This window comes from Petaurus breviceps, unplaced genomic scaffold (assembly GCF_028583685.1).
Source record: "Petaurus breviceps papuanus isolate PSGF00001 unplaced genomic scaffold, PetGlider_PUasm1.0 37, whole genome shotgun sequence".
NCBI lineage: Eukaryota > Metazoa > Chordata > Mammalia > Diprotodontia > Petauridae > Petaurus > Petaurus breviceps.
This window is the reverse complement of record NW_027186296.1, coordinates 50,898,886-50,920,511: the sequence shown is the minus strand read 5'-3', so window position 1 is coordinate 50,920,511 and position 21,626 is coordinate 50,898,886. Positions and strand designations below refer to the sequence as shown.

Here is a 21,626-nt window from a genome sequence, read left to right as displayed (position 1 = left end):
AGCACGACCTTCCCGAGGCTCCGGCTTCCACCCTTCCCAATCCATGTAAAAAGGGGACTCTAAACAAACTTTGGAGCTTCAGAACCCACAAAATGACACAGAGAAGCTAACCTCCCGCTGAGGACAGCCCGGCAGGCCGGCAGGAATCGGCCAGAGCAGCGCTCTGGAAGCCGAGCACAGCCCCACGCTGAGGCTTTAGCCCCAGGGCGGGCCTGACCAGCCGCCAGCCAGAGGGACTCCATATCAGCAGCAGCTGTGGCTGTTTCCAGATTTATCAATACATAGATGCAAAGGACAAGGTGAGAGGCCAGTGCAGTCTGGACTTTGGGACACAGTAAGTGGGAGTGCGTGGCTTTTACCCCGGGAGCGAGAAACCACTGAGACGCCAGCACAGCCTGCCAGCACCACATGGCGGCTTCAGCTCCTAGCCTGCAGAGTGTAGGGGGACCAAGCACCAGTCTGAGGGGTCATCGCTCTTGCTTTAACCTGCTTGGATCTGGATTGCAGTCTAGGGTGGAGGTCCTGGGGTGTGTGTCCAGCTTGCCAGAGCGTGTGGAGACCTCAGAGAGGGCACCCATCTAATACCTCCGGCAGCTGAGAAAACCCCAGCGTTTGGGACGAAAACTCCCCTGTCTGGTGGCAGAGTCCTACTGTGGCAAAAAGCCCAAAAGTCAGATCATTGAGTGGCAAAATGAGCAGGCAAAGGAAACAAAGCAGACAGAAGATTCCAACGTTACACTTCTATTTTGGGGATAAGAAGGAGCAAAGCATGGAACAGGAGGAAAATGGTGAAGTCAGAACCCCTGCACCAAAAGCTTCAAAGGAAAATACAAGCTGGTTACAGGCCATAGAGGACCTTAAGAAGCAGATAAGAGAAGTGGAGGAAAAATTGGGAAGAGAAATGAGAACAATGCAAGAAAATTGTGAAATGAGAGTCAACAGCCTGACTGAGGAAAATAATACCTTAAAAAACAGACTGACTCAAATGGCAAAGGAGGCTCAAAAAGGCAATGAGGAGAAGAATGCCTTAAAAAGTCGAATTTGCCAGATGGAAAAAGAATCTCAAAAGCTCACTGAGGAGAATCATTGCTTCAGAATTAGATTGGAGCAAATGGAAGCTAATGACTTTATGAGAAATCAAGATGCTGTTAAACAGATCCAAACAAATGAAAGAATAGAAGGCAATGTGAAATATCTCATGGGAAAAACCACTGACCTGGAAAATAGATCCAGGAGAGATAATTTAAAAATTATTGGACTGCCTGAGAGCCATGACCAAAGTAAGAGCCTGGAAAGCATCCTCCAGGAAGTTCTCAAAGAAAACTACCCTGATGTTTTAGAACGAGAGGGCAAAATAAAGGTTGAAAGAATCCACCGATCACCTCCTGAAAAAGATCCCAAAAAGAAAACTCCTAGGAATATTATAGCCAGGTTCCGGAATTCCCAGATTAAGGAGAGAATATTACAAGCAGCCAGGAAGAAACAATTTTAATATTGTGGAAACACAATCAGGATAACCCAGGATCTGGCAGCTTCTACACTGAGGGATCGAAGGGCCTGGAATGTGATATTCTGGAGGTCAAGGGAGCTGGGATTAAAACCAAGAGTCACCTACCCAGCAAAACTGAGTATCATGTTTCAGGGGAAAATATGGTCATTCAGTGGAATACAGGACTTTCAAGAATTCTTGCTGCAAAAACCAGAGTTGAATAGAAAATTTGACATTCAGATACAAGAAGCAAGAGAAGCATGAGAAGGTAAACAGGGAAAAGAAATCATAAGGAACTTATCAAAGTTGAACTATTTTTTTTTGAAGCAATCAGGGTTGAGTGGCTTGTTCGGGGTTGCATGGCCAGTTGTTGTTTCTGGGTGTGGTGCTGAGTGTCTGGGCCCAGATTTGATCCGGGTCGTCCCGGTGCTCTTGCTCGCTGAGCCACCTGGCCAAAGTTGAACTATTAACATTCCTACATGGAAAAACAATAATTGTAACCTATGAAACTTTTCTCAGTAGTTGAAGGGATTAGAAATATATATATATATGTCTTTATATGAGGGTATGCGGACATATGAATACATATGTGAATGTGTGTATATTACGTTTACAGGTATACATAGATAGAGGGCACTGGACCAATTTAACAGGAAGGGATGATACTTAAAAGGTGAAATTAAGAGGTGAGAGGAATATAATGAGAGGAGATGGGGAGAGACAGAGTGGGGCAAACTATCTCATACAGAAGAGGCAAGGGAAAATGGTTACAATGGAGGGGAAGAATAGGAAGGCAAAAGGGAATAGGTCAACCTTATTCCTATTGAATCTGGCTTGAGAAGGGAGGGAAATACACACTAAATAGGGGATCTCACCCTCCAGGAGAATAGGGGGGGGGAAGGGGATGTGAGGGGGGATGATGGAAGGGAGGGCAGGCTGGGGGGGAGGGAAGTTGGAAGCACCCACTTTTGAAAAGGGACAGGATCAAAGTAGAGAATAGAACAAGTGTGAGGTGTGATAGGAGGGAGGGAAATATAGTCAGTCTTTTACAATACATCTACTATGTTATTGTTTTGCATTAGCCACACATGTACAACCTATACTGAACTGCTTGTCCCCCCAGTGGGGGTGGGTGGCAGGGGGGGGAAGGGAATGAATCTGGAATTGAAAGTTTTAAAATCAAATATTCAAATATATATATATATGTGTGTGTGTGTGTGTGTGTATATGTATGTGTATATATATATATATACTATTATTAATACCATCTTACATGTAATTAAGAAAAATGATATACAGGCACTGAGGCATAGAGATCCACTGGAAAAGTTGAAATGGGTATGGGAGAAAATATGGGAGAGAGTAGATTGGAGGTGGGGATATCCTGTGGGACTGCTGTTTTGGGGGGATGGATGGGGGAAAAACGGGGAGAAAATTTGTAACTCAAAATCTGGCGGAAACGAATGATGTAAATCAGCAGTTAATAAAGCATTTAAATTAAAAAAAAAAAAGAAAGAGTGAGGAGTGGATGATGACACCTAGGTTGTGAGTCTAATGGCCTGGGAGAATGGTAATATGACATTAACAGGAAAATTTGGAGGCAGGGAGGGTTTAAGGGGAAAGAGAATGAGTTCAGTTTTTGACATGCATAGTATTTAGTTTCTAGATAATGAATATGCATAATCTTTACGGGAAAACTGTATTGGTTGCTCTACCATTAACTGGATTTCTTTCTTCTCCAAAATCCCAAGTAAGGTTTCTTCAGTTTCAGAAAACAAAATACCCTAATTACATTCTCTTGAATTTAATGGCATTTTTTTAGTAGGAAAGACAGCTAGTTGGCTCAGTAGATAGAGTGCTGGGTTTGGAGTCAGGAAAACCCTATTTCAAATCCAGCCTCAAACACTTATTAGTTGTGTGACCCTGGACACGTCATTTAACCTTGATTTGCCTCAATCCACTGGAAAAGGAAATGGCATCTTTGCCAAGAAAACCCCATCGACAATATTGGCATGCCATAGTCCCCAGGGTCACAAAAAGTGGGACACAACTGGACAACTAAACATGCCATTCTAGATACAATGCCATTCTATCCAGCTACACAAATAATAGATTATTTAATTTTTTAAGTGTCATATGTTAAGAAAATACTTTCTCTAACAAAGATATTTTAATATTTGAAGTTACTTACCTGGAGCTTTTCAGTATTATTGCTTTAACTCAAGTATCATTTAAGGCATTGGGGTTATCCAATATTTGAAACATAAATGTTCCTTCAAGACACAATTGTTTTTCCATTAAAACTGATTTATACTTTAATATTTGCAGTTACTTGCCTAAAGCTTTTCAGTATTACTTCCCCAACTCAAGTATCTCTTAAGGCATTGAAGTTATCTAGTATTTATAAAATAAATGTTCCTTCAAGAAACAATTGTTACTCCATTAAAAGTGATTTTGAAACCCAAGCACTAGACATGTGGAAGTAACTCTCAACAGATGTCTGAACTGATGCCCCATACGTGTTTTCTGTGGGTAGCACTACAAGTGTCCGGGATGTAGCCCTGACACATATTGAACTTTTTGTTCTTATAGTTCACATGTTTGCTCGATCACACCTCCACGTAGAATTAAAATATATAATACAACAGCATTAAAGCATGATTGTCACAAGGATAAATTCTGTTTCCAATGTAAGTCCTATAATTTATTTTTTGAATTGTTCAGCCAATGTTTCCATTTTGTCTTTAAACTTCAGGAGAAAACTATGTGTTCCCTTCTATAGTCTGAGAAGTTTAAGTGAAAACTATAAATCCAGATGTCAACTAACTAGAACACTTTGTTTATCAGTATTGCGGCAAGTACTTAGCTTTTAGGAAAAAGAAGCAAATGACAAGAAAACAAGCCATCAGATAATTTTAGAGGGATTTAAAATACAACTTTTATGGTATATATTGTACCTAGCATATATTCAGCTTACTTCCTATACTTTCTAAATCTGTGTCTTCAGTATTCTGATTTTTATACTGAGGGACAATAAACACTTCAATCACTAAAGATTAAATTATATTCAGAAGTTTATATTTAAAGTGGCAAAGTACATTCATGTAGCACAGAAAGTTTTTCAACATAAAAGGAGGAAACCAAAAAGGTTTTCTGTTAACTATATTCCTTGAGTAATGAATGGGCTTAACAAAGGTTTAATGAATCATTTAGCAATTTCATTTGCCTAATAAAAACCCCATGGCAGTTTCTTATTGCTATAAGACAGATTCCCAGTTCAGCACTTCAGAATAGTTAGATGGAAATCAACTCATGATTACTGGGATTCTGGGTCTGTGCTGTGGAGGAGTACAAGCTTAACCACATTCTAGCAAGCTGGAATAATATCACCTACAGGTATGGTGATGAGCTGCATTTCTTTTGCCTGAGGATATAACAGAAGGTCATCATCAAAGGACTGGCCGCCAGGTGATGTTGTTAGTTTTTTTTTTTTAAACTACAGTTACTCATGAAGACATACTACTGACACATAGAGGCTTTATGATCTATTTTGGTAGAATGAGTGATCAAATAAGGAAATCAGATACCTGAAGTATTAAGAATTGAAATCCAGCTTCATGTTATTAGAAACAAAGCTCTGAGGAGCTCTGGTTATTCAAGACGTTTTAAATGCTTTGTAGACTTTTGACAGGGCTGGTGAACCACAGATTTGAAGAAGATCTCAGAGATTATCTAGGCCCTTGCTTAATGAATGAATTCCTTCTATATCATACAAAAACAGGTTATCAGATAAGCATTGCATGAACACCAGAGAAGAGCAGCTAACTACTTCAGAATAGTTCTAATTGTAAGGAAACCATTCTTTACACTCAAAAAAAAAAATCTACTTTTGTAACTTTTCAGCCATTGGTCCTAGTTTTGCCCTGTGGGGCCATACTCTACCTTTTTCATATTCAAACTAATCAACTCCAATTGTCCCTTCTCATTTATTTCTTATATGCCATATTTTCCCTATTCCTTCCTCTCTTTCCTCTTCTTCCTTCCTCGATTCCTTCTTTCCTCCCTTTTTTCTTTCTTCCCATCCTGTTCATCCTCCTGTGGAGACAGTTCAGTTTGCCAAAAAATCTCAAAATATGGCACCTAGAATTGAATACAATTCTGCAGGTACAGTCTAATTAGCACCAAATACAGTGAGATTATAATCTTCCCTGCTCTGGTGACTATACTTCTCTTAATGCAATTTAAGATTACTTTACTTTTTGAGGAATCATAACTCATGTTGACTCACTGAATGTATGGTCAACTAAAAACACTACTCATGAATAATTGTTTGACTATATATCCCCCATCATAGAATGGGGGGGGGGGGAAGGGATAGAGGAAGGGAAATCCAGGAAATAGATTTAGTGGTAGATACATTCCCTAAATTCATATATAATTTCATATCTCTTAGTTATCTAAGTGCTTGCCCTCAATGAGGTATTGTTTAAAAAAAGAAGATGGACATGAAATTCACTAGATTTAGAATATTTTGCAAGTAGAAGTTGAGGAAACTGTAATTTGTTTCCTACCTTGGACTGCCTAAAGTTTTTTTTTTATAGCAATTGGGGTTAAGTAACTTGCTCAAGGTTACACAGCCAGTTATTTCTGGGTGTGGTGCTAAGTATCAGAGCCTGGATTCGATCACAGGTCATCCCAACTCTGGGGCCAGTGCTCTTACTCACTGAGCCACCTGGCCACCCCTAAAGTTGGAGTTTTAAATACAAATTTGTTTACATAAAGTGTGTAGCAAAGTAATAATTAAGGGTTCTATTGAATGCTTAAAGTAAAACATGAATTTCAGTGGAGTTTTTAAAGTTTGAAGCCTAATGTATCTGTGCCTCATCTCCGACAGGATATATAAGCGTGCAATGTAGAAAACTCTTAAAACAACACCATGTGGATAGCAGGATGGAAACAAAGGCAGCAATGAAGGTGTTGAAAACTAATATTTAGAAGCTCTGGTATTTGGAATTTTATCCATTTCCTTTTTTGAAAAGTATACGCTATGTGCAAAGCTCTCCAGCTACTGAAAGGCATGATGTTGGGAAATCAACAAGTACTATGTGACTTGATATATGAGGCATGGGACATGAGCTCTTCATCACTGGGTGCCCTCACATTTTATTTTCTAATTCTCAGATTCTCTGGATTATAGTGTAGGTTTTTGTTATTATATGTTTTTGTGATGAATGTAAAGGTGTCAAAATGTGAAACTTGTTCTCACAGTAACCAAATTCTCAGCCACAATCTCCACGGGTTCTCATGTTTCATGCACATGTATCAAAACTGCTCTACTAACATAAACCTTGAGTAGACTGGTTTGGTGTTGGGTTTCCTTATCCCAAGGATAGCTTGTCTTTTGGTCTGTTTTCTAGTTTAAAATCTTGTTTTCTTAGCCTACAAAATTTAATCATTGTATCTTATTCATTTGCAGTTAGTATTTTAAAGTATACTTTCAAATTATGAAAACTACCAATCTCACTAATCTTTCAGGTTCTCATTGGGCACTATACTAATTCAATAAGTATTAAGTTATAGACTTCCTGACAGGGGGTGGGGCCAAGATGGAGGAGTAAAATCAGGAACTTGTCTGAGCTCCCATTCCAACCACCTCCAATACCTGAAAAATATGACTCTAAACAAATTTTAGAGCTACAGAACCCACAAAGTGACAGAGAGAAGCAAATCTCCTGCTTAAGCCAGCCTAGGAGGCCAATAGGAAGGGTCTGTTGCACCAAGCTGGTAGCCATGCACAGAGCTGCGATGACCCTGGGTGGCCCCAAACAGTGGCACAAACTGGCCAGAGCAGACTTCAGGAGAGTGAATCACCAGAAATGTGGCAGTTTCCAGACTTCTTAACCCAAATATGCCAAAGGGAAAGTAAAAGGTCAGTGGGGAACTCTTTTGGAACTGGGTGACTGAAGAGTGGGGTCTGGCCCCTGCTCCCAGGGCAAGAGGTGGCGGAGGCGTGGTGGCTGCAGCTGCTGCCATGTGGCTGTGTTGGAAGGTCCTGGCCTGCAGATTATAGGGTGGCCAAGCAATCAATCAGAGGGTAATCACTGTTGCTTTGACCTGCTTGGATCTGGGTCACTATCTTGGGTGGTGGACCTGGAGTGAGAAATGCCAGTGTGCCAGAGCTTGTGGTAGCTGTAGAGAGGGTACCCTTATGAGACCTCTGATGACATTTGCAAAAACCCCAGCAATTTAGGATAAAGCTTTCCTCTCTGGAAGCAGAGTTCTACCATGGCAAAGGACTCTAAGTCAAGTAATTGGCTGGCAAGATAAGCAAACACAGGAAGGACAATCAGACCATAGAATCCTTTTTTGGGGACAAAAAGGATCAAAACATGGAACCAGAAGAAGTCAACAAAGGCAAAATTCCTGCATCAAAAGCTTCCAAGAAAAATATGAATTGGTTACAGGCCATGGAGGAGCTCAAGAAGGATTTTGAAAATCAAGTAAGAGAAGGAGAGGAAAAATTGGGAAGAGAAATGAGAATAAGGCAAGAAAATCATGAAAAGTGAGTCAGGAATCTGATTGAAGAAAATAACACCTTAAAAAACAGACTAACTCAAATGTCAAAAGAGGCCCAAAAAGGCAGTGAGGAGAAGAATGCCTTCAAAAGCTGAATTGTCCAGATGGAAAAGGAATTTGAAAAACTCACTGAAGGGAATAATTCCTTCAAAATTAGATTGGAACAAATGGAAGCTAATGACTTTATGAGAAATCAAGACGCTATAAAGCATATATAAATGAATGAAAAAATAGAAGGCAATATGAAATATCTCATTGGAAAAACCACTGACCTGGAAAATAGATCCAAGAGAGACAATTTTAAAATTATTGGACTACCTGAAAGCCATGATAAAAAAAAGAGCCTAGAAATCATCATTCAAGAAATTCTCAAGGAAAACTGCCCTGATATTTTAAAACTAGTAGGTAAAATAGAAATTGAAAAAATTCACCAATTGCCTCTTGAAAAAGATCCCCAAAAGAAAACTCCTGGGAATATCATAGCCAAGTTCCAGAGTTCCCAGGTCAAGGAGAAAATATTACAAGCTGTCAGGAAGAAACAATTTGAGTATAGTAGAAAAAAAATCAGAATAACACAAGATCTAGCAGCTTCTACATTAAGGGACCTAAAGGCTTGGAAGATGATATTCTGTAGGTCAAAGGAGCTAGGATTAAAATCAAGAATCATACCCAGCAAAACTGAGTATAATGCTTCAGGGAAAAATGTGGTCATTCATTGAAATAGAGGACTTTCAAGCATTCTTGATGAAAAAACCAGAGCTGAACAGAAACTTTGACTTTCAAATACAAGAAGGAAGAGAAGCATGAGAAGGTAAACAGGAAAAAGAAATCACAATGAACTTACTAAGATTGAACTATTTACATTCCTACATGGAAAAGCAATAATTGTAACTCATTAGACTTTTCTCAGTATGAGGATAGCTGAAGAGAATATATATGAATACAAACATACATGTATGCATAGGAGAGTATATGTGTGTATAAATACATATGTGAGTGTGTATATGTGTGTATGTGTATACATAGACATAGGGCACAGGATCAATTGAATAGGAAGGGATGATATCTAAAAAATAAAATTAAGAGGTGAGAGAGGAATATAATGAGAGAAGGAGAAAGGGAGAAATAGATTAGGGTAAATTATCTCATATAAAAGAGGTAAGAGAAATCTGTTACAATGGAGGGGAAGAACAGGAAGGTGAAAGGGAATGGCTCAACCTTACTCTCATTGAATTTGGCTTAAGGAGGGAATAACATACACACTCAGTTGGGTATCTTACCCTACAGGAAAATAGGGGGGAAAGGAATAAGAGGGGGATGATAGAAGGGAGGGCAGATTGAGAGAGAGGGTAGTTAGAAGCAAACACTTTTAAAAAGGGACAGGGTCAAAGTCGAAAATAGAATAAGTAGGGGGTGGGATAGGATGGAGAGAAATATAGTCAGTCTTTCACAACATAAGTACTATGGAAATGTTTTGGGTAACTACACATGTACAACCTATGTTGAATTGCTTATCTTCCCAGTGGGGGTGGGTGAGGAGGGAAGAAGGGAAAGAATCTGGAAATCAAAGTATTAAAAACAAATATTAAAAATATTGTTTTTTACATGCAACTGGGAAATAAGATACATAGGCACTGGGATATAGAAATCCATCTTGCCCTACTAAAAAGTTAAGAGGGGGGATGGGGAAGGATATAAGAGAGCAGACTGAGGGAAGAGGTATTCAGTAGGCTTGCTATCTTGAGTTGGGGGGTGGGGGAAAGATGGGGAGAAAATTTATTACTCAAAATATTGTGGAAATGAATGTTGAAAACTAAAAATAAATAAATAAAAGATTTAAAAGATTAAAAGAAAAAAATAGACTTCCTGATGGATATATTTAAACCACAATTTCATATTCAACCTTTTGTACCAGCTTCTACATTTAAATGATCTTTGGTAGACTATATAAGTTCATATTTATAAATGAAAAAGAATGTAGCCTGGTCATATAATCAAGGAGAGAGATAAGAATTTGATAGACACGCTATTTCAAGGGCATCCATATAATTTAAAAAGAATTAGTGAAGGGATTCTTACACATTAAGTATAATACATATGCAAGATTTGTAGAAGGACATGAATAAATGCAGAGGAAAAGACAATAGTCAAATGGTACAAGAAGACCCAAATTGATGAAATTATGGATCCTCCAATATTGCATGTGACTTTTTTTATTTTATGAAGGGGAGAAGAAGGAAGAAATACCACAAGTGATTAAAGGCTCAATAGAAATTTCAGCTTTCTAAATGTCTGGGTCATTGTACCATATGTGTTCTTTAAAATCATCTTGTTTCTCAGTAGGGAAGAATATTTAAATTTACATATATTTCCTTGACCATCTCCTATATTTCTACATTAGACCTAGCAAATACCAATGGCATTAATCATATTTCTTTTTTACCTTTTCTTAACTACTTAAGAATTTACCTTGCTCAATTTGTAGACCTTAAAGTGAGTTACTGAATTACCTGCTCCCATGTACTCCCTTCCCCATTCCATAGGTTCTCTGGAAGGGCAGAAACAAGAAGAATTAGAGGAAGAACAGGAGAGATACACCTGGCAATCATTATGAAACCAAATATGGAAGTACTTCTTAGACGTGTAGGTTGTACAGTCCCAACTTCTACAATAAAAATAATGTGAGAATTTTATGTAGGCAAAATACAACAAAATGCCTAAGATAGAATTTAACCAGCATATCAAACAGACATCCTTTCTATTATCACTACAAAATATCCCGACCATATACCTAAAGAATGAATCAAGGAGTAAATATTTAAAGAGTAGATATTCATCCTAAAGGTAAATAAGGGAGAATGACATTTAGTAATAGGAATGAGGTGAAGATACAGAACACAGGAAAGGGAGAATTCAATATAAAATTTGAAAGCTAGTCAATTAAACTTATGATTTTGCCAATTAGGTTCTGGGAAAGAAATATTCCCAGAGGTACTGCCAGAGCAAGATGCTACAGTTTTTGAATAAGAAGGGTATACTGAAGTATTAACTATTTCTGAAGTAATTTGTTGTTTCCTTGGAGGTTTCCCATCAAAATATTGAACAGGCCTAGTATTGCCTAGTTGGTGAAACCTCAATATCATAATTTGAGCAGGGAAGCAGCTGTATGCACAGACCTGGTCTAGAACTAGTTCCACAGTAAATAAACTTGGAATGACCAAGTAGTAATTGCAATAATCACATTGCCCAGAGGCATCTTCGAGGAGAAGTGAAAAGGCCTTTTAATTTTCTACCTGGTCTCTCCAATGAAGAGGTTGTTGGTTACTTTTCCCAGACTGGTTTGTTTGCTAATGACAACAACCATTTCTGCATTTGGCAGTGTATGGCAACCACATACTCATAGGAAAGTATAGGAGACCAGTTCATATAGATCCAAATAGTCACATCAGCACTCTAAGTAATAGCAAAAAACAGCCAACGAAGACAATGTTCATTATTTGTGCAATGGCTAAATCACAACATTCATGTGGCATATGTGTAATGTTGCAGGGTAGCATGGATGTAATGGAATGTTACTATGCCATAAAAAACCACGAATAGGATGAATACAGAGAAGCATGAAATGATTCACAATGACTGATACAAAGTAAAGTAAACATAGTAAGGAAGACAAGATATACAATGTAAACCACCAAACAGTCAAAAAAGAATGCAAAGTTTCAAAGAATTAGCCTGACCCCAATGAAAAGGTAGGAGAAGGCACTTCATCCATTTCAGAAGTGGTAAAGGTGTGGGTGTGCATGTATGTATGGGGTGGTGCATGCATAAGAAACAATGCACGTAAAGTCATTTTAAAAATAAATTTAAAAATAATTTAAAAAAACTGACTGCAGAATTTTTTCATTTATTCTTTATCTTTTTTAGAAAAATGTTCTAGGGGTGGCTAGGTGGCACAGTAAATAGAGCACTGGCCCTGAAGTCAGGAGTACTGAGTTCAAATTCGGCCTCAGACACAACACAAAAACTAGCCATGTGACCTTGGGCAAGTTACTTAACCCCAATTGCCCTACTTTCCCCTTCCAAAAAGCAAAAAAAAAAAAAATTGTTCTAAAGGTTGGCTCTCTGTGAGAAAAGAATGAGAGGATACAGGGGGAATCAAGGCAATGTAAAAAAAAATTTCAATAACATTTTATCAAAAAAACAAAAAGGATAGGCAGAAGCTGATTTCTAAACTGTCTTTATATCATTCAGTTGTGTTTGACTCTTTGTGACCCCATGGACTTGTCCATAAGATTTTCTTGGCAAAGATTTTAGAATGGTTTGCCATTTCTTTCTCCAGTGTATCCTCATTTTTATATTTGAAGAGCAGAGGCAAATGGGGTTAAATGGCTTGCCCAGGGTCACACAGCTAATAATTTGTCTGAGGCTCTATTTGAACTCAGATCGCCTTCCTTTTTTTTTAATTTTACTTCAGTTGTGCCCTTTGTTAAAATGACTGTAATAATCCAGTTTTAGCATAATAATCCCAGTGTTTAATATAATGCCTGATACACAGTAAGTACTTAATGTTTATTGCTTCTGACTTAGTGTAGAGGTAGTTTTGGTTTCCAGCAGTTCACCAATAACCTGGGTATAGGCAGACCTCACATAAGATCTCAGAGCATAGGAAAGTTCACAGATTTTTTTTTTTAATTTATAGTCAAAAGAACTATTAGTTAACTGATGCTTGTGGTCTATGTAAGACAAATATACATTTTATTCTGAATTTCAGTATCTTACCTTCTTTAAGGCAACATCCAGATTGCCTTGATTCCTTTTCTGGTGAAAGCAAAAGTTTGTTATTAACTTGAACATGAAATCAGTAGGTCTAAATGTAGAAATCTACAATAAGTGGTTTACTAGACTTGTCCTGGCTTCTTTTGGTGTTTTACTTATTACTTTTTCTTTGTGAATGTTAGAATAATAGGAAATAGTGGAGAAAGAGAAATCTGCATAATGACCTCTTATTTTTGCATTTTTGACTTCTTGCTGGGTATGAAGAAGTTTATATCAAGCTGAAAAAGGATGAAAGGGAGGAGGAGGATGCATTCATCTATACTCAATTCTTCATGTCACCTTCTGATTTCTACAATCAATCTGATGCATCGTTCCTATATCCCTAAAGCAGGACAGTTGGACATCTTTTTCTATGTTAGTATGATTCTGTGTCCTTTGAAGGTTATAACAAAAAAATCAGCAGCAGTAGTCTGGGTGGGAGGAATAGAAGACATAGCAATGTCAATTGTTCTGGTGCAGAGGACTTGTGCATTTCAACAGAACAATCTAACTGTATTATTTTGAAAAAACTAATGACTGGATATCTCCAGTTTCCAAGATATTATGTAATTGTCTGTCCCCTGGTGCAGTTGGAACCAAAAAGTTGGAGAAGGAAAGAGCATTGAATTTGTAGCATGAGAGAGTAGGTTTATATTTTAGCTCTAAGTGCTTACTACCAATTTGGATACCTCTGATGATTAATCCCTCTGTTGTCTCAGGGCACATCACTTTAACTTCTAGGGACCTCAGTTTCCTCATCTGTAAAAGGAGGGGATTAGAATTCTGAGAGACAAGAAATTTGATAAAGTAAATAAGAACTCATTGATTCCAGAGGATTTGATAATGAATCCTGCTACCCACATTCTTTTTTTTTTAATTTGGAGGCACTGTGTTAATCAGGGCACGGAATGAAAAAAATATGTGAACCATAGCCCATTTAATAGTATTTCTTCACAGTTGTTTCATATAATGATACATTGACATACTCCTTTTGCTACCCACATTCTTATGGAGAAGTTATGTTCTTTATGTACAGAATGAAACAAACATATGCGTTTGGATTTAGCCAAAGTGTGGATTTGTTTGAGTAATGTGTATTTGTTACAAGGATTTTGCTTTTGCTTTTTTTTTCCAATGAAGGGAAGGGATTTTTTGGAGAGGGTAAAGAGAATAGCAATTATTTTATCAAAAGAAAGAAAAAAAAGAGGGCCAATGAAGCATTTTATAAAATGCATAGAAGCAAACAGAAGGATGTTTAGAAGGAAATCCAATTAAGCAGGATGGCTTTGAAAGTAATATATTGAATTCATCATGTACTTAAAAAGGAAAGCAAGCTACATATACAGTAGAACCTTGGTTTATGAGTAACCTGGTTTACATATGCTTTGCTGGAAGAGGAAAAATTCTTTGCCAAATTTGTCTTGCAGGACTAACAGAAACTCTCAGTATGAACATCATGTTTGGACCTGAACGGGTTGCGAAGGGATGGCACTCAACTAGGGCAATGGTTTTTTGTGCTTTTTTTGCTTTCATATGTCAGACAAAGGAACCTCAGGTTGTTATATTGCCTAATGAGCCTCGTTCAGCATTGACTCTTCAGGAAGGCAGCATCCGTCATTCTTAATGGCACCATTACAAGTATGTTCGCATGAGTTTGCATACGTACAGCAGTACTTGGCGCTAAAGTGTACAGTAGTTACAGTGCTCTACAACAATATTTGTGACAATGGAGGAATATAGCCAGGAGCTGCAACTGACCAACTGATGGATCTGTATGAGGAGCCAGTGAGAGGTTGTGGAGGTTACCTCCTCTGAGGGGGGAGGTGGAGAGGCTGGAGGAATCCCTCATAACAAGTGAGATTACAGAGGTTTATCAGATGTGGGGAAAAGTACAAAATTTCATTGAAAAACATCATCCAAAGAAGGCTGCAGCAATGAGAGCCACAAATATTTTTTAACGATAATGCAATGTCACATTTCCAGGACATTCTGAAAAAACATCAGAAACAAGTGTCATTAGATAGATTCCTAGTCAGAAGCAAATGTAAAGAAAAAAAAATCAGTGAGTCAAAACATGAAAGTGATTCTAAAAAACTGAAAAATAAGTGAAGGCAGTAGTGTTAGTCTTACTTTTGGTGAAAGCAGCCTAAGAGAGAACACTCTTGGACCTTTAAATCCCCAATGTTCCTCATGGAAGGAGATTCTCCTTCCAAGCAATAACCCTTCCTCCTCTTCCTTCCTCTTGCCTCCCTCATGGCAGACACGACTCTTCTCAAAGGTAAAGTACAGGTTAATTTGTTTTATTTCAGTTCATATTGTATACTAATCATTGCTATTATATTTCAGGCGCATTAGGGACAAAAACTTACTTTAAATTATAAATAATTATTTTTATATGAATATGTGGTACCGATCATCCAACTTTACATTATTTCCTATGGGAAAATTTGCTTTGCAATATGAACAAATCACATGACAAACAGAATCTCAGAATGAATTAAGTTCATAAACTGAGGTTCTACTGTATTGTGGATTGGCAGTTTCAGTAAATCCTTATTGTCTGCTTTATTTGGCATATAGAAATGCTCATTTTAATCAGTATTTGTTAAATTCAGAATAAAAATATTTTTTTTAAATGAGAGTGTAGGCTAGATTTTGTCTAACTCCTCCCCATGATATTAGTAAAAATCTCCTCTCAACTGCTTTTTCTATTAAAATTAGAAGCTGGCAAGCAACTAAGATTTTCTTTTCTTTTTTACAAAGATCTAGGTTCTTCTTTCTTAGAGTTATACAGCAGGAACAAGTAGTAGATAAATGTTAAATTAAGGCAACAAATTCAGGAAGGAGTAATCTAGTCAAAGTACTTGAGAGAGTGATCTAATCATTCAGTAAAATATTGTTTGTTAAACTTGTGCCTGCTTTCAACTATCTAGTCCCCCACTTCCTATGTTATCTAGATTCTCCACCTTCCTCCATCTTTTTCTCCCCCCAGGGAGAGAAGGGTGCATTGTTATTATAATCATCTTAATCCAGAATGATTTGGAGATTAGTTAGCTCATTCTTGAAATTTAAGCTTTCAAAACTTCAAAGTGCTGTATGGTTGCCAAATACAAAGAGGATTTACTTTGGGGAAGCACAGAGAATTCTAAACCTACTTGTTTCTGTTCCTACTTGAGTACTAATTTGCTGATTCTAAAGTTTCTGACTCTTGAATTTTGCCTGGGCCATTAATTTGGGTTTTTAAAAAAAAAATACAGAGTACCTAACGCTAGATAGGGACTCAACTAGCACTCCAAATAGAGTCCACTGAATGATTTAGAGGACAACTTAGGTATAGACCTCAAGGAAGAACAGATTTTACCTAGGTGAACATTCATGATTCCTGTACTGTTCCTGAATATCTTTGAGCTTGGTGTCCTTTGTATTTGCTCTGCCTCATTTTTCTTTTGGATACACTCATGTGCCACATATTCACTTTATTTCCAGGTACTGCAGCAGAAAGCCTGGAAGCCATTAGGAGGAATTAGCAGACTAGATTTTCCCACTGGGAGTCAAGACTCTTTTGTATATGCAGCCAGAGGCAGGTATCAGGTGTTTGACTCTGCTCACATTTCTCCCCTCTGGCTCTGAATTGTACAGTAGGTGAAGTTTTTGTTCATATTCTCCTCCCTCTGGACAGACTAGAAGACTTGACCCACAATCAACCTACTTCTAATACTGGCATTAAGTCAGTACATTTTATTTCCATTCAGAGCGCTTCCAACTCTCTTCTCAGCCTATGGACAGAAGCTGCCGAGGCATTTCCTGTTCCAGGTGGTTTTGAGCCGTGAAACTAGCTGGCCAGCCAGCCAGCCTGCTTGGGTTGAGTGTAGGTGGAGTAAAATCTTCAGGAGTTGCTCCCAGCAAGTGAAAAAAATGATTCCACTTCCAAAGCACCCAGCCCCGACTGGAAAGAGAACTGTTTGAACTAACTTTAGAAACATAATGAATACATAGACCAACTTCAATTGTGCCCTTTGTTGAGATGGCTGTAATAATCCTGTCGGTTTGGAATGAGAGATTTGGTTCCCAGTAGCCCACACAACTGGATAACTGACAGATTTCACACAAGATCCTCTTCTTAGAGCAAAGAAGAGTGGTCTTGGGCAATGGTAAAAGGCCTAAGCTCAATTTTTATTCCCTTCAGAGCAGGGGCTTTTAATCTTTTTTGGTGTTATGGATGACTTTGGCAGTCTGGAGAATAATGTTTTTAGATAATTGAAAGAAATGTGAAATTTCAGTTAGAGGTTATTGAAAATAAAGATGTAATTTTTGCCCCCTCATCCAAGTTCATGGACTCCCTGGCTATCATGCTTTCTTGGACGTTCTGGCTACAAAATATGAATAGGATGGAAAAATCATGAAGCTAATTCTCCTATTCTACACAGTCTGTTTGATTGCCCACAAAATTAATCTTTGTGAAATGTCCCTTTTCTTACAGGAATGAAATGCTGAGGAGTGAAATAAAGGATTCAAATCCATCATCACCCTAGGAAAAGTGGTAAAAGTACAAAGAAGGCCTCTGGCTTTCTCAACTGCTTTTCTAGCTCCTAGACAAGACAAACTCTGGAGAAAACCATAATTATTATCTACCTACTACATAGGTAGATAAAGACTTTGTCTACTTCATAAATACTCTGATCAAAGCCCACCTAGTTAAGCAGAAAAAAAAGCTAGTTTCTGGAAAATGAAGTTTTCTATAGGTCAACAAAAGTGACTTTTATTGTTTTACAGGTGTACTGCTAGACCAAACATTATATATGTAGGTGTGGTCATATTTCATAGGATAGGCTAAAGACAAGCAAATAGTAACTAACAACATGTTTCATCGTGATATATAATACCCCAAAGTTCCACTCAACCTGTAATTTGGAGAAGGTAGCCTCAAGCAATAACTGCTTTATACTCTCATAGTCTATACTAAAATATCCTCAAGAAAATGCTATATAAACAGGCAGTTTTTGGATGAAGAAACCAAAGCTATTTATGAATAGCTATTCATATAAAAATGCTATAAATAATTATTGATTAGAGATATAAAATTAAAACAACTTTGAGATATTGTCTCAGACCTATCAGATTGGTTAAAATGATAGAAGGGGAAAATGGCAAATGTTGGAGGGAATGTGGGAAAATTGGGACACTAATATACTAATAGTGGAACTGTGAACTGATCCAATCATTTTGGAGTGCAATCTGGAATTATGCATAAAGAGCTATAAAACTGTGTATACCTTCTGACCCAGTAATACCACTATGATTAGGTCTGTTTCCCAAGGTGATTAGGGGAAAAGGAAAAGAACTTATATGTTTTACAATATTTACAGCAGCTCTCTTTGTGGTGGCAAAGAACTGGTTGGGAAATGGCTAAATGAATTGTGGTGTATAACTGTGATGGAATACTACTTTGTTGTAAGAAATGATGAACAGGTTTTTATGATGATAAATGATAAACAGGTATAGATGAACAGGATTTTAGAAAAACATGAACTTGCATGAAATAATGGAGTGAAATGAGCAGAACCAAGAGAATATTGTATACAGTAACAGCGGTATTGTTTGAAGAATAACTGTACATGACCAAGTTATTCTGAGTATTATAAATATTCAAATCAACTACAAAGGATCTATGAAGGAAGATGTTATCCACCTCGAGAGAAAGAACTGATAAATAGAAGTATATGTAGTATGATTTTACATATATAAATACATACACATATAGATATAGTTTACATATTTACATATATGAATATATACATATTGTTTGTGTGAGTGTGACAAGAGAGAGAGAGAGAGAGAGAGAGAGAGAGTAATGGTGGCCTTTTCTATTGCCAGGGGTGGGGAGAGAAGAAGGGAAACAATTCAAAACTTAGGATGTAACAAAAAAATAAATAAAATAAAATTTCTAAGAAAATAAAAATTAAAAAATAAGTAGAAATATTCTCCTTTTCAATTCAGAAGATTTACTAGGTTGTAAACTCAATGAGAAAAAAAGGAGCACATGTTATTTATCTTTGTATTCATCATCTCCTGCCTGCCCTTGCAGGTTTGAATGCAAATGATGAACAGAAAAACAAATAGCAAAATAATATGAAGAGAGGAGACATGGTAGAGGTAAGGCAAAGGCATGGTTCGGAGATTGCCTACCTATGTAATTGTAGCAGAAGGCAATAAGTCTGATTCTAAATGGAAAAAGAAAGGGGTAATGGGGGGAGAATGCCATTAACTGACTAAGGGAAGCCATCTCCATAATGATCACGTATAGACCAGCAATAAATATTCATTTAACTGTTAGTTCTGAATGCAATGTTATTTTCCACTGACCAGAGAGTTGATATATTAGAGAAACTGAATTCTAACAATATTTATTTTCTTGATATAAATGAAAGTGGAAGATATAAGGATATCACAATTAAACTGAGTTATATCACAAATTTTCTTTGAAGAAGGTAAATAACATCATTATAAGGGTAGATTTCATCATGTATTATAAGACACATAGCACAGAGCCTTGCACGTATTAAATGTTTGCTGAACACCTGAATTGATACAGGCAACTAATTGACCTTGTGCTCATGATTCTATTCAATGCAACAAACACTGATTGAGCACCTCTTAAAGCAAGGCACTGTACTAGGCTCTAAGCATACAAAGGCAAAAATAAAATAGTCCTTGCCCTCAAGGAACTTATATTCTATTGAGGGTTTTACAAGATAGACACAGATAAGTACAAGAAAATTTGGAAGGAATAGAGCATACACAAAAAAACGTCATTATAAAGACAATGAATAGCTTACATAACAACATCTGTTGCAGAGGATGGAGGCATAAAGAAATTCTATGCAGAGTGCAACAAGATTATCTAAACTGAGTCAACAGATAGCTTAATATTCAGTGATATCTATGCAAAGGTGAGCAAAGTAGAGGATCTCCCAAATAAGTTAGATAACATGATGTAGAATTAAGAAATGAAATAATTCAATGACTTTTTAACTATATATCTCTCATGTTTACACAGCAGAAATATTTTAAGAAAAGTGTCAGAAGATACTGGAAATAGCAAGCACTGATGTTGCAAAAAGTGACATTAACATACTAAAGTATGTTATAATACTTTACTAATTAAAATTATAAATTATTATAAATTTATTTATAAAATTATAAAGTATTATAACATACTAAAGTATGTTATAATACTTTACTAATACTAAAGTATGCAAAAAGTGACATTAACATACTAAAGTAGGAGTGATTTCCTTGTACAATCAAATCATTGATTTATTATAGCAAAGATCCATACGAAATAAAAAGAGCTAGAGGTAAGAATAGAACATGTAGGGTACAATGACAATAGTTGCACCCTCAGATATATTTAAATAAGCTACTGATGCTACCCAAAAGCCTAGTGCTCATATGCCACAAATGCATTCATCTATAAGAGTTGGAAGACACTGGATACTCAACAGCATCAACATAGATAATATTCAAAGTATGTTAGCAGATCACTGGTTGCTGATGTGGGAGTCATTTTTGAATCAGCTGTCTGTATATAATCAAATGATACGTTCTTTAGAGCAGAGATCAAATCAATACTAAAATAAAATTAGTTCTGTATAGCCCTATTCAAACAAGTTACTCATAATAAAAAATTGGAATAGAATGTAAATTCATTTACAAAAAAATTACAGAGGAGAACAGTGGGCCAGCATAATCTTACAAAACAGTGAAGACAAATGGAATGGGGAAAAAGTCTGCAGAAAGTTTGAGATGAGACTCAATTAAGTCACATGATCTTGAGTATTTAGAGATGAAACTAGAAGGAAGAGAGCAATGAAATAAAGAATGAAGCAGAATTGTCGGCACTTCTCTCCTGGCTCCATTTCTGACTCTCTAGACTTTTCCACCTATACCTCAGAAGCTTTTTCACTCTGGAGATGCCACTTTCTCTGCATCCCCTTCTTCTGATTGATAAGTTCCTTTTGAGGACGACCATTTCAGAATCTGCCTATGCCATCCATGCTCATTTTTCTCCCACTCAACTCCCAGATTTATGTACCTTGTCTCAGACAAGAACCCTTTCCTCCCCTCAACTTTCCAGCTCCCTTTTAGGTTGTCTCCTCCCATTAGAATGGAAGCTCCCTGAGGGTGAGGACAGTCTTTCTGGCTTATATTTGTATTCTAGATGCTTAGCACAGTGTCAGGCACATAGTAAGTGCTTAATAAATGCTTTATCTATTTTTTTTATAAAAAAATACTTTTATTATTGGTGATAATGTGGAGGTAGAATGTTATGATGGATAGGGCATTGAACTCATGGTCAGAAAGAACTAGGTGCATATGCTATGTAGTCATTCATTACCTGTGTTATCTTGGAAAGATCACAAAATCTGTAGGTTTCATTTTCTTCTGCAAAATGAGGGACCTGGGCTCAGAAGCTTCTAAAGCCCCTTCCACCTCTAAGTCTATGAACCTATAATGATGTCTATCACTCAATTCTTGTTTTCATCAAGGTTTCAAATAGATTTAGAAATAGTTTTTGGATCAGTAGAAGAAATTAATCATGAGCCAGAGAGATTCTGATGAATCAATGATATGGGACACAACTGACAGGACAAAAGTTGCTTTGAGGTTTGACTACCATATGGGTTTTAAGCAAAGGAAATCTTGCCTAAATTCATCATTACATCTTAAACTTTTCTGCAAAGGT

At 37.1% G+C, this 21,626-nt stretch overlaps 1 protein-coding gene across 2 annotated transcripts in view; it reads right to left on the bottom strand.

Annotated features, from left to right (window-relative positions):
• The window catches only part of ADAMTS17 (ADAM metallopeptidase with thrombospondin type 1 motif 17), a 523,726-nt gene that overhangs the window by 145,099 nt on the left and 357,001 nt on the right, over positions 1–21,626 (bottom strand). The gene's annotated exons all lie outside the window — the stretch shown is intronic.